The sequence below is a fragment of the Hipposideros armiger genome, unplaced genomic scaffold, assembly GCF_001890085.2.
Source record: "Hipposideros armiger isolate ML-2016 unplaced genomic scaffold, ASM189008v1 scaffold_129, whole genome shotgun sequence".
In the NCBI taxonomy this organism is placed as follows: domain Eukaryota; kingdom Metazoa; phylum Chordata; class Mammalia; order Chiroptera; family Hipposideridae; genus Hipposideros; species Hipposideros armiger.
The window spans coordinates 390,341-401,830 of record NW_017731479.1 but is presented as its reverse complement, the minus strand read 5'-3'; the positions used below and the strand labels follow the sequence as shown (position 1 = coordinate 401,830).

General features: G+C 39.5%; 1 protein-coding gene across 1 annotated transcript in view; it reads left to right on the top strand.

Annotated features, from left to right (window-relative positions):
• Window positions 1-1,933: 1,933 nt before the first annotated feature.
• Window positions 1,934-11,490, top strand: part of TAOK3 (TAO kinase 3) — a 165,136-nt gene continuing 155,579 nt past the window's right edge. Inside the window, exon 1 of the mRNA XM_019649130.1 lies at window positions 1,934-2,209. The gene's annotated coding sequence lies outside the window, so the exon portion shown is untranslated. The remainder of the gene's footprint in view (window positions 2,210-11,490) is intronic.

Here is an 11,490-nt window from a genome sequence, read left to right as displayed (position 1 = left end):
GGCAGTGAGTTGCCATGGGCTACCGTGTGTAGCCAGCAGCCAGCGTGAGCGGCCAGCAGCCACAGTGAGTGGCCGTCCAGAAGCCGGCAACTGATGTGCCTCGCCAGGGAAGAGCACAATGATGGTGCCAACCCCAAATCCCCAATTAAAAAAAAACACAAAAAACAAACAAACAAAAATCTTAAAAAAAAAAAAGTTGATTTCATTACTAATTGGTTTCAAGACACTGGGATTTTTATCTTGCTTATGTTTTATTTCTGTTTTCTTGATTGTAAATAATATCTGTTAGTGGTCATGCATTTCTTTTTTATATGAATAGACACAATTGAACACTTGAGTAGTGAAAACTTACCCCATTTCTTATTTTCCATATTGCCAACTTCAGAATTGGTAGAATGAGTCCTTAATTAATAAATACTCTTTAGAGAAGAAGGACATAGTAAAATTCTCTGTTACCCAACCTTGATAGTTGTTTTAATATAATGGTTTTGGACAACCTCTCTAGGCCTGTAAAAATCAAGTTCCCTTAAAACTATCTTTTACTATCTTGAAATCTCTCTGCATCCCTTCCCAAAATGGCATTCAACACACTGCTCAGGCTACATCTACTTCAGAACTAGTCTTAAGGTCCTGCTAGCCCCATTTTCCTAGGCTCTCTTTGCATACCCTAACTCTCAAAGGGGAATATCTTAATTGGAATGGGGTAGGATTTTAAAACACTAAGGAAAATATATATGGTGATTAGAACACAAATTTTGTCAGTGGGAGTTAACACAAAAAAAGTTAATGATGGAGTTTTCTGAGAATGAAGTCCTATGTACATCTGACAGGGCTCAGGATCATATTGCGTCCTTGAAATGAAACAATTTCTTCATAAAATGCTAAATTGTGAAGTCCATAAACTTTGGGGTTTTGGGGGTGAGGGTAGCTGTTTTCAGTTTCTGATATTGTTTAATCAACATATCCAGTTTCACAAAAATATAAAGAATGGTTCTGAATAACATGATGCACTTTCACCCCCAGCAGGCCCCATCTTTCAGCTTGGATCAAGATCTCTGGTTATCAAAGGGTACACTTCAGTCCAAGTTCATTATACTTTGGCATTTAGTTCACACAGAAAAATGTTCTATAGGCTTGCTGAAACCTTGCTAAAACTAACAAGGTTTCCCCTACCACACAGTTCCTATTCCGCCTGTCATAATGATTATCAAAACCCACAAACTGAAGATTTCTAAAATTTTGTCCATGTACTGATCAAAATGTTCCCCATCAGCGTTGAATGTTTACTTGTGCAGAGTATGCATCCAGTATATAGATTTCTTTTTCCAAGAGCATTAAACTGACGTCTGTTGAACGCAATAAAGGAAGGGAAATTCCCTTGATAAAAATACAGAAGAGTTTAAATCCAGGAACTATAAGTCCTGGGTGAATAAATGCTATATTAATTTTTGGCAGAATTACTTAGGAAGCTGTGCTAGGTCCATCGCAAGAATGGGGACCTCCTCAGAGGCTCTAACATGGTGGTCCAGAGAATCTCAGAAGGTCTTAGCCACTGGGAGTGTCCCAAGAAAAGTAAAGGTTCAGGAAGGAGTGCCATGAACTTCGACCCAGCCCAGCACAAACAAGAGTGACCGCACCCCAGGCCGGCCAGCGGGTAACTGAAGTTGCAAGGTCTTCCGCCTCTGAAAAAACCCCGCCCCGCCCCAGCCCGCCCACCGTCAACTCCGCCAATCCTCAGGCGCCATCGACCGCTCGGCTTCCCAGGCACCTTCAATCAAGTACCTATATCCGGCCCCAGGCCGTGCACGACGATCAAGGAAGGTCAGTAGAGAGCCTATCGGAGACGAGATGGGGGCGTGGTCGGGGGGCAGGGGGCGGGCGAACTGAGACCGTGGGGCGGAGCGCGCTCGGCGCAGTCGGGTGCGATTGGCCACCCCTGGCAAGAGCCGCACCTCGGACAGCAGCAGCGGCGGCCGCGGGAGGGTCCGTGTGGCGCCCGGCGGCGGCGGCGGCGGCGGGGTTCTGCGTGAGAGAGTGGGACGCGACGCAGAGACCGCGGGCGGAGGCTCCGCTCGGCCGGACCCAGCACTCCGCGACTGGACCAAGGGATCTGCCAGGGGACAAGCGGCAGAAGAGCGACTCGGGAACAAGTGTGGGAGAGGAAGCGGCGGCGGCGACGCCGGGCCCGGGTGGTGACAGCCGGTCTGAGGTGAGAGCACCGGAGCGCGGGGCGGTGACAGCGTGAGCCCAGGAGAGGAGATCATGGGCGGAATGAGGTCGCCGAGGACCCGCGTGAGGGGAGTTCCAGGAGCGGGTTTGACAGTCCAGGATATAGAGAGGAAACCCCGAGAGGGGCTGGGGTAGAGGGTCCGAGGGGGTCCCCGAGAGGGGCAGGGGAAAGTGTGTCTGAAAGGGGACGCTGCGAGGGGTCGGGAAAGCGGGTCTGAAGAGAGAGGACCCCGAGAGGGAGAGGGACAGCCGGTCTGAGGGGAGTTCACGAGAGGGGCCGGGACAACAGGTCCGACGGGGGGGTTCCCCGACAGGGACTGGGGCAGCGAGTTTGAGGGGCGTCCCCGAGAGGAGCCTGGGAAGCAGGTCTGCGGGCGGGGGTCCCCGAGAGCGCCTGGGACAGCGCGTCTGAAGGGGAAGGGGACCTCGAGAGGGGCTGGGACAGCAGGTCTGGTGGGGGAGGTCCCCGAGAGGGGCCGGGCCAACAGGGGTGGGATGGGGTGGGGTGGGAGGCGGCGAGAGGGGCTTCTGATCGTGCCCCGGCCCTGCGCGAGAGAGGAGAGGGCGCCTGGGTCCCGGTCGCTGCGCGCGGCGAGTTAGGACAGCGGGCAGCGCAGGGAAGAGGGGACCGTGCTGCTCGCAGGGTCTGCAGTCGGCCGATCTTCCTAAGGGTAGCGTGCGAGGCGTGGGACCTCCTGAGCCCCCCGACACTCCGTGGGGTTACTCTGTGGATCAGGGATTATGTAACGAAACATCCCCGAAGTAGAACGCACGGACTGGAGGGTCTGGCAGAGAAGCCCAGAGATCTTGAAAGATCGAGAGAGATAGACGGCCGGACGGTCAGCGTTTCCCGTTCGTTTCTTCGAGTTTGGCTTTGGATGCCTTGAAAGTGAGAGGCTTCCTGGCCTAAGAGCTGAATCAGAACCCAACAAGTTGGAGAGGGCTTCTTCAACCCATCACAAGCGAGTCGACAGGGAAAGGAATCCTTTTGGGAGACCCATGGTTTGGCTTAATGAGGATGTTTACTTTGATAGACTCTGTATTTTTCATTTAGGTCAACAAGCAGCTAAGAAACTTTTTCAGATTTGGCTGCACATCAGTATCAATGTTTACAATGCAGATTTAAAGAAATACATCCTAAGTCTGACTGTTTTAACTTTGATATGTTGGAGACAGTTGGAAGGTCAAACTGAATTTTGAGAAGAGATATTGGAGCTGCTAAACTAACAGCACTTTCCAATTAGATTTCTCATCCTAAAAGCTACCAGGACTGAGCTTTAGGCATAATTCCAGGACAAGCAAAGGAGAGAGATAAGCCTGTTTAAACCGGACACTGTATGTATGCCCTGGTGGGAGGCAAGTGTGTGTCTATTAAAATGCTGAAACAAATAAAAGAAAGCAGTAGGGGTGGGAATTGGGGGGGGGGCAGCCTCCTACTTTGAGGGATGTGAAAATTAAGCTAATGACCAGGCGAGTTTTTCACAGCTCTTAGCATATGTTAATCCTGCTCTGACTACCTTTCAAATGTTCTCTTGAATGCACATGCTTTGTTACAGGTTGCAGTTTTGCATGTGAATTTTTTAACCCCTTTTTTTCTGTGTGTTGCTTCTCCTCACTCTTCTTTGTGACTGGTTTCTTTTTTATAGAAGCAGACTTGGAAAACGATGGTATTGGGGAAATAATGGTGAATGGAATAACTAGATCATTTCGCAGTTATTTAGATATCTTCTTTGTTTCGGGTTTAGAATTCGTCTGATTAGAAAAGAAGACTTTACCCATGTTTAGTAATAAGCAGCCTCAACTAAGAGGAAGAGAGAAATACTGCATTATTTCTCAGAGACATAATGTAGAAGGCTTACTTACGTAGAACTGCTCGTTTAAATCTAAGACAAAAGTCACTGAAGTCATCTTCATCAGGATGATACTAAGTAGAGGATATGTGTCATTTGAGGATTTTGATATTACCTGATACAGAACATTTCTTATCTGGCTTGAGAGACTCTGGAACTTGATGTGGTTATGAAAATTCTACCAACTAGAAGTCCTCCCCTCAGAAACAGAAGTTATGGAGATAAGAGGAACTACAGTAGCAAATACAAATTTTGATTATGAGACTTTAGAATTAAAGATGTATTAAGTATAATTTTTTTACATTACATTAATTTTTCTAGAACCCTAGATAGAATTTAAGTAAAAACAAGGTCAGGTAACTGAGGAGGTTATTTACCAGAGGCATACAAGTATATTCACTATGTATATTCACTATGTAGTGCATGGAACATATGAAATGGTGCGGAGAAGGACTAGGAATCTCAGTACCAATTATTCTACAAAGTAATAAAACTGAGGAGATAAGCTTTCATCATCCTTGTTAGCTCGTTTCTGACTGGTACAAATGGCAGAGTCTTAAGATAAAACATTAAATATATTTTCTTGTAAGAAAAGAAAGTGTTCTGATACTCCCCTGAGTGATTACTACAGCAGTCATTTCAACTACATTACATTATGATGTTGATCCAGAGATGAATATCATAGATAATATCAGAGATGAATAGAATTTTTGGTAATAGGAAGGGCCTGCAATAACTGTTTATTGGGGAGGGGAATAGGAATTCTGTGAGAATTTATTTCCATTTGTTTCACAAAATAAAACGCTAGAACTATAAATATGTGCAGTTGCTACACTATGCTCCTTTAAACTGTTTCTTTTCAATTAAAAAATATAATCAAAAGTAGAGATTAAGAAGGAAACTTACATTTCCATATAAATGGTTATAGCAAAACCAGAATAGAATGCAAGTTCTTTCGGGTTTGTAAGTTCTTAAACTATTCTTAGTCTTAATTTAGCAGGATACAAGTATTGCCCAGTAAATACAATAACCCATTTTACACTTTCTTTACCACGTTAGCCCTATACAGTCAAACCATTGTAATCTCAGAGCCTACCTCGATATCTAAGTTGGTTTAATGTTTAAGCCAACTTGAATAAAAGTTCTCATTGCTTGCCAGTGTTCCGATTTTTTGGTTTCAGTAGTATAGGAGAATGAATGAAAACTATTGGTACTTTTATTTTAGAGTCTTTGTTAAAAAGCCTCTTTCCTTTATAATCTTTTCCTCCAGCCTTTGTTTTTTCCCTACCAACCCCCCCAAAAAAGAAAACAGAGGCAGAAAGTTTCCATCTCAAAGTTTTGTGACTCTCCTGACATTTTCAGATTCCTTTTCATTCTTCAATGAGAGATTCCTGTCACTCAGAGAGAATAGTTTTGAATTAGTAGTTTTGAGTTGTGGGATAGTGTACAATTAATTGCATTTCACCATAGGGAGTTTAGTTTGTAATTATTTAGCTTTATCTATTTAACTGGTTGCTTTGTTATTTGCAAGGATATATTAAAATCTTGTTACTGATTCTTAAATTCAGACTCAGCTTAGTAATAATAATAATAATAATAATAATAATAATAATAATAGGTGATCTCGAACTACAATTATAGATTAAATGTGTTTATTTATGGGCCAAGATGTGACCTAACTCATTGTTAAGCTATGGGCACCAAAATGAAAACAATTATTTAGAATTTTTATGATAACCAGTAGGAATTAAATTGATACATTTATCATTCTAGCTATATATTGTTAAAGTTACCTAAATGCTTTGTAAATCAACCTAATGTATTTTTTTCTGACAGGATTTGTTAGAGACATTGAAGTATATTGAAAGTCTTTCTAAGTTATTTCTATATTACAACAGAATGACTTAAGGGTCAGTTTCTTGACTTGTTAACACTGAACAGTCTCCTAACCATTGTCAGCTATCTCACAAATGCATGTTTTTCATGCCCAGATTGAGTGAGAAATTGAAGATGCCTTGGAATAAACGTTTTATACTCAGGAAAACCTACTCCCATTAAACACAGAGGTGTGGGCTTTAGCTCCCAACAGGGACTTGACATGCTTGAGTCTACTTTGGGCCCTTTCACTTCACCTATAGCCTCAGTGACGTGATAGGTAGCAAAATCAACCCCACCTTATGTTTTGTTACGCTTGATATTTAATTAGTCAATTATCAAAGTACTCATTGAAAGAGTTCAATTTTATTTTCTTCCACAATTTTTGATAGACAGTGGGATAACTTTTCATTTCCAGATCAAATCAGGACTTGTGCAATATATATATATATATATATATATATATATATATATATATATATATATATATATATATTTATGTTTTATGTTTTACTTTCTAATGAGACTGCCTTATATCTATAGTAATCAAGGCTATGACAGCTCAGATACATTTTATTTACCCATTACAATAGATGGCACTAATCAAGCAGAATGGTTTCTTAAATAAACTAACCACCTAATTAGTCTTGGCAGTAGACACACAAAACAGAATCATATAGCTCATGGCTAATTTTCCTTCTGTTGTAAATATTAGCCTTTACTTTTTGAAGGGTGTATATGTAAATACACAGTTATTTTCCCAAATCACATGAATATAGTTTTTAAATGATCTAGGTCAAGAAATAATAACTGAAATACAAAATTACAATATTTTGCTTCATGGACCTTTATGCTTCCATTGTCTTTTGTGCAAAATCCTCTTCTGTCATTGTATACCAGTTCCTTGTTTATATGTTTGTCTTTTACTAACCTGTGAACACTTTGAGGGCAGAGATGGGCCTTATTTGTCTTTGCGTGCTCCATGCCAAGTAGAGTACCAGGCACAAAGTATGAAGAGTGCTCCATAAGCGTGAATTGAAGGAGTGAATAAATTAATGATCAACAAATAAGTAAGTTACATTTATGTCCACACTTTGTTTCTTATCCTCATTGAGACCTTTTAGTATATCAAGAGGGTGGCAAAAGAGACAGTGATTAGTTTGGAACACGAGAACAAATGTTAGCATTATTTATCTACCATAAAGAAACAGCATGATAAATTGAAAGGAGAAAGGGCCTTAGCCTCAGAGAGACCTAGGCACCTATTTTGGCTTTGTCACTATGCCAGCTGGCTGGCCCCAGGGAAGTTACTTAAGTTTTAAAACTCTCATTTCTCTCATCTGTAAAATAAGAATACATACCTCATGGGATTCTTCTAAGGAATAAATGAAGCAATATTATGTAAAGTGTCAAGCACAGTGACCAACTCATAGAAAGTGTTTAATAAATGGTAGCTGCTTAGTATTTTAATCACTTGAAATGATTTTTTTATTGCTGTTTTTGCTCTATTCTCAGTATCTAATCACTTGCTGAAATTCATGGTTCCTGACTCCAAAAAGAATAATTAATGGAGTCACACCTAGGGAAACTGAGACTGGGTAAGAGTAAGTAGACTTCCCAAGGTCATGCAGACAATAGGCGGACTTGACCACTGTTATCTAGATCTGGTTTTTCAACTCAGTATCTTTTCCACGTTTTATCTCTCAATGGTCCAAGAAGGAGTGCATGAAGGCCTTAGTAAGGTGATAGGGAAGAAGCACTGTGACAATTTTCCAGTCTCCTTTTCTTTTTCATCTTTTCTATGTATGCAGCTGCTCTCTTATTCTCCCTAAAGTACGGCTCTGTATTTGTTACTCACATACTCAAAACCTTTAATAATTCTCCATGGCCTGCTGAGTACAGTAGATTTATCAACCTGGTTTTAGGCTCCTATTGCCCCACAAGCCATGTATGTATGTATGTACTTCCTGTGCCCAAACCAGACTGGCCTGCTTCCTCTCCAAGCACGTGCTGATCTGCCACCTTCATCTTTGTTCCTGCCATTTCTTTTCCCTAGAATGCCTTCTGTTCCTCATTTTTCAGACCTACCTCCAATGTCATCTTTCAGGAGGGCTTCTCTGATCCCCCTCCTTGCTACTCTCTTTGTAGCAAGTACATACAAAGTACTTACTTTGTATGTTTTCTTATTACACTAGTATTCTCTCTGGTATTACATTATAGGCTTTGTACTTGTCTTATCCTTCCTAGATGCCCATCTTCTTGATTTTAAAAGGACAGTGTCTTATACATCTAACCAAGTGTTTTGCAACTAGTATCTGCTCAATAAATATTTATTGAATCGAATTAAATTTAAATACTTATTTTAAGTTCAAAGGTAATATTTCAATATAATTATTGCTGGTAGTGCAGATAACGGTATAATTCTAAACAGAAGAATTCACTTCTGAACTTGACAGTTGGTATATTCGATACCAGTGGTAACAAGGATACGGAAACTTGTATGTTCATATTCAGCATGATAATACAGAAGGTGCCAAAATAATGTATACACATTTTAAGAAAGGAAACGATAACAAAAGATGAATACAAGTCGTGTGCATACATTTTTTTTGGCAAACCCCCCCCCCCCCATTCCCTAAAGTGACCTTTGACTGAGTGTGTTTGGGGATTAGTTTTGTTTCCTTATGTGATGGCTTTATCAGTAAGGAGTGGGTTCTAATCTAAGGTCTTTGGAAGTTTGTTTTACTTTTTCAAGGTATTAGCAACAAATGAAATAAGATTCTCTTTCATTTGCAACAGAAGGTGGCTCTTCCCTTGAGCCCAAGGTAGAGTCTGGGAGACTTCGAATACTGTGATCTTGCTTACTTCCTGCTATAAGCAATTTGCAACTGTATTGTTAACCCTACCTTTCATATCGTATTCTCCATAGTGCTTACTACCTTCTGACACACCAAATATTTTATTTATTTGTTTGTCTTCTATATCTCTAAACTAGAAGTTAGGCTCAGTGAAAGCAGAGATTTTTGTTTTATTCATTGCTGTATCCCCAGCTCATAGAACAATGCCCGACATGTAGTAGGTGCTCAATAAATATTTGTCAAATGACTAAGTAGATAAATTTGGCTTTTGGAATTTCTCCAATTTGTTGGCTCAAAAGAAGGTTTTGTTATTTTAAACATAAGGAAGTAAAATCTTAAGAAGTAAAGTACAGCTTGGAAGAATAGAGTTTATCTGTACATTTTACTCTCTGGATTTCACATTTTTCTTTGAAGAGCCTTGAATTTACTATATATTTGCTTTAGTGAATGCAAATAAAAGCCACTTCTACCGCCATACCACATATCCAAGAATGACGGTGTCTCAGTTAGGCTAAAATCTAAGAAAACTGGGTTCATTGTAACAAAATTTAATGAAAGCTTGCTGACATGGCCCTTAGGCATTAAAAACTAATAAAATCAAAATTATAATAAAATTTAGTTCAGGGGTATTATCCCATTGAAAGTACTTTGCTTGTTTTTCTTAGATGCTGATATTAACCCTGAAAATTGGTCAGATCAAGCTTCTGATGTTAATTTGGGGTTATCAGTTTTCTGCATGTACAAGTAATTGGGTTTGAAATGTGTTTTAAGCCTGAATTAAAAGAACTTAGTCACTGGTGACTCATGGTGAGAAGGTTTTCCTTTTCCATGCTGGAACATATGCCATTGCCTCCAACATGGCATCTTTGAAACAGTAAAAACATAAAGACTCTCACTTTTATGTACTAGGTTCTGGAAAAGTTCTTTAGTATACTAGGCTCTGGTGGTAGACTTAATTAGAATGCTTTTTAGTAGTGGGCACTACAATTGACTTTCCAAATTTCCATACAAATTCCTTTATTCTCTGCCTTTATGGAAGTTTTCTCATTATATATGAAATTGTCAAAAGTCTGCTAGATACTTAGTATACGAGTATAGGGACTTTGTTTTGTTCATTACTATATTCCTAGTGCCTAGAACAGTGCTTTGTACAGAGAAAGCAATTAATGCATATTTGGTGAGTGAAGTCACATATTCATAGTAATAGTGCATTTTAGAAAAGTAATGAAAATCTGTCAAAATAAATTTTCTCCAGTCCTTTTGAATTAGGTAATCATCACTTCACAATTAACCCAGTTTGGGAAGCTCTTGGTATTAGCCCAAAGTAGTTCTGCTCTAATAGTTCGTAGCATTGATTGTGCCAACCTGAAATCTCCCTGAGTGGTTCACTTACAAAAAGAAGGGTAAATTGGCAACACCCATAAGCACTTGCACCTGTGGGAACCAATGGGTGTCGTGACAGGAAATACTTAAGCTTGCAATACCGATAGTAATGTGCTGCGCGGGTCACGCTGTTTTTATCTGCAGTTCCTCATTAGGATCGCACAAAGTTTCCTGATTGATATATATATATATATATATACACACACACACACACACACATACACATCAGGAATAAATATATGTATATCAGGAATATATATTTATATATAAACATATATATTGAAAAGAGAATTAACTTGAAATTTGAAAATTAAAATGTGAATGGTTACTTGCTGCTCCCTTATCCAGGACTTGGTGAGTTGTCTTTAAGTTCTTTCTTTACCTTCTAATGTGTCTCAGGAAACCTCATTCTAGCACACAGGGTGGGGGGACATGGGGAGTGCATAAATGTAAAATGAAAACTTAAGCTGATATTCCTATCTATAATAACCAATTCTGATATTTACATGATACCATAACGGTAGGTAGGCACTGATAGAATTTTGTAGATTTTTACATAAGATTAGCTTGAGCAAGTTTTCCTCTTTTGTAGGGACTGCGGAAAAATTCAGGAAAATTTTTAGGAAGGTCTTTTCAAAATGTAGAAATGTAAAGCTGTATGAAAAATGCTGTTGACGTTAAGTGTCTGACCAGGAAGTACTCTCTTTAAACCTCATTTATAAAACTGTCTATAATAACTTCCTTTCTCGAGATGAAGGTGCTGAGAGCATGGTGGTGTTCTTACAACTTAAGTTGAGTTCAGTTTTATCTTTCTTAAGTGATTAAGAGGCAGCTTTTTAAAGAAAGCCATCTCTGGGGCAATCTTATTATTGCTGTAGCTAAATAAAGAATTTTTAAAGTGGTTATTTAGTATGTTGGATTGGAAATATAGGAAATGCATTTGAGAAGATCTATGAGTAAGCTTGGTGTTTTGTTTTATATTTAGTGTTTTATTATAAACATGGTTTGTGTCTGAACATTGCTGATAGACTGTTGAATTTCATGTGAATATGTATAGCCTTAGCTCAAAGTCCAGCTGAGAGTAATCAACCTCAAAAGTCACTGGATTCATATGCTCTATTTATTTTCATTTGTAGTTTGATAGTCTACATATAAATATTAGTGGGAATTTTTTTCAAACATTTTTGATTATTTTTCTTTCTCCTAGGTAAGCAAGGTAAATACTGAGCTGCAAATAAAATACCAAAATCTTGTCAGAAGAGTCTTTTAAATAAAAAATTTAAATATGCTAAAGG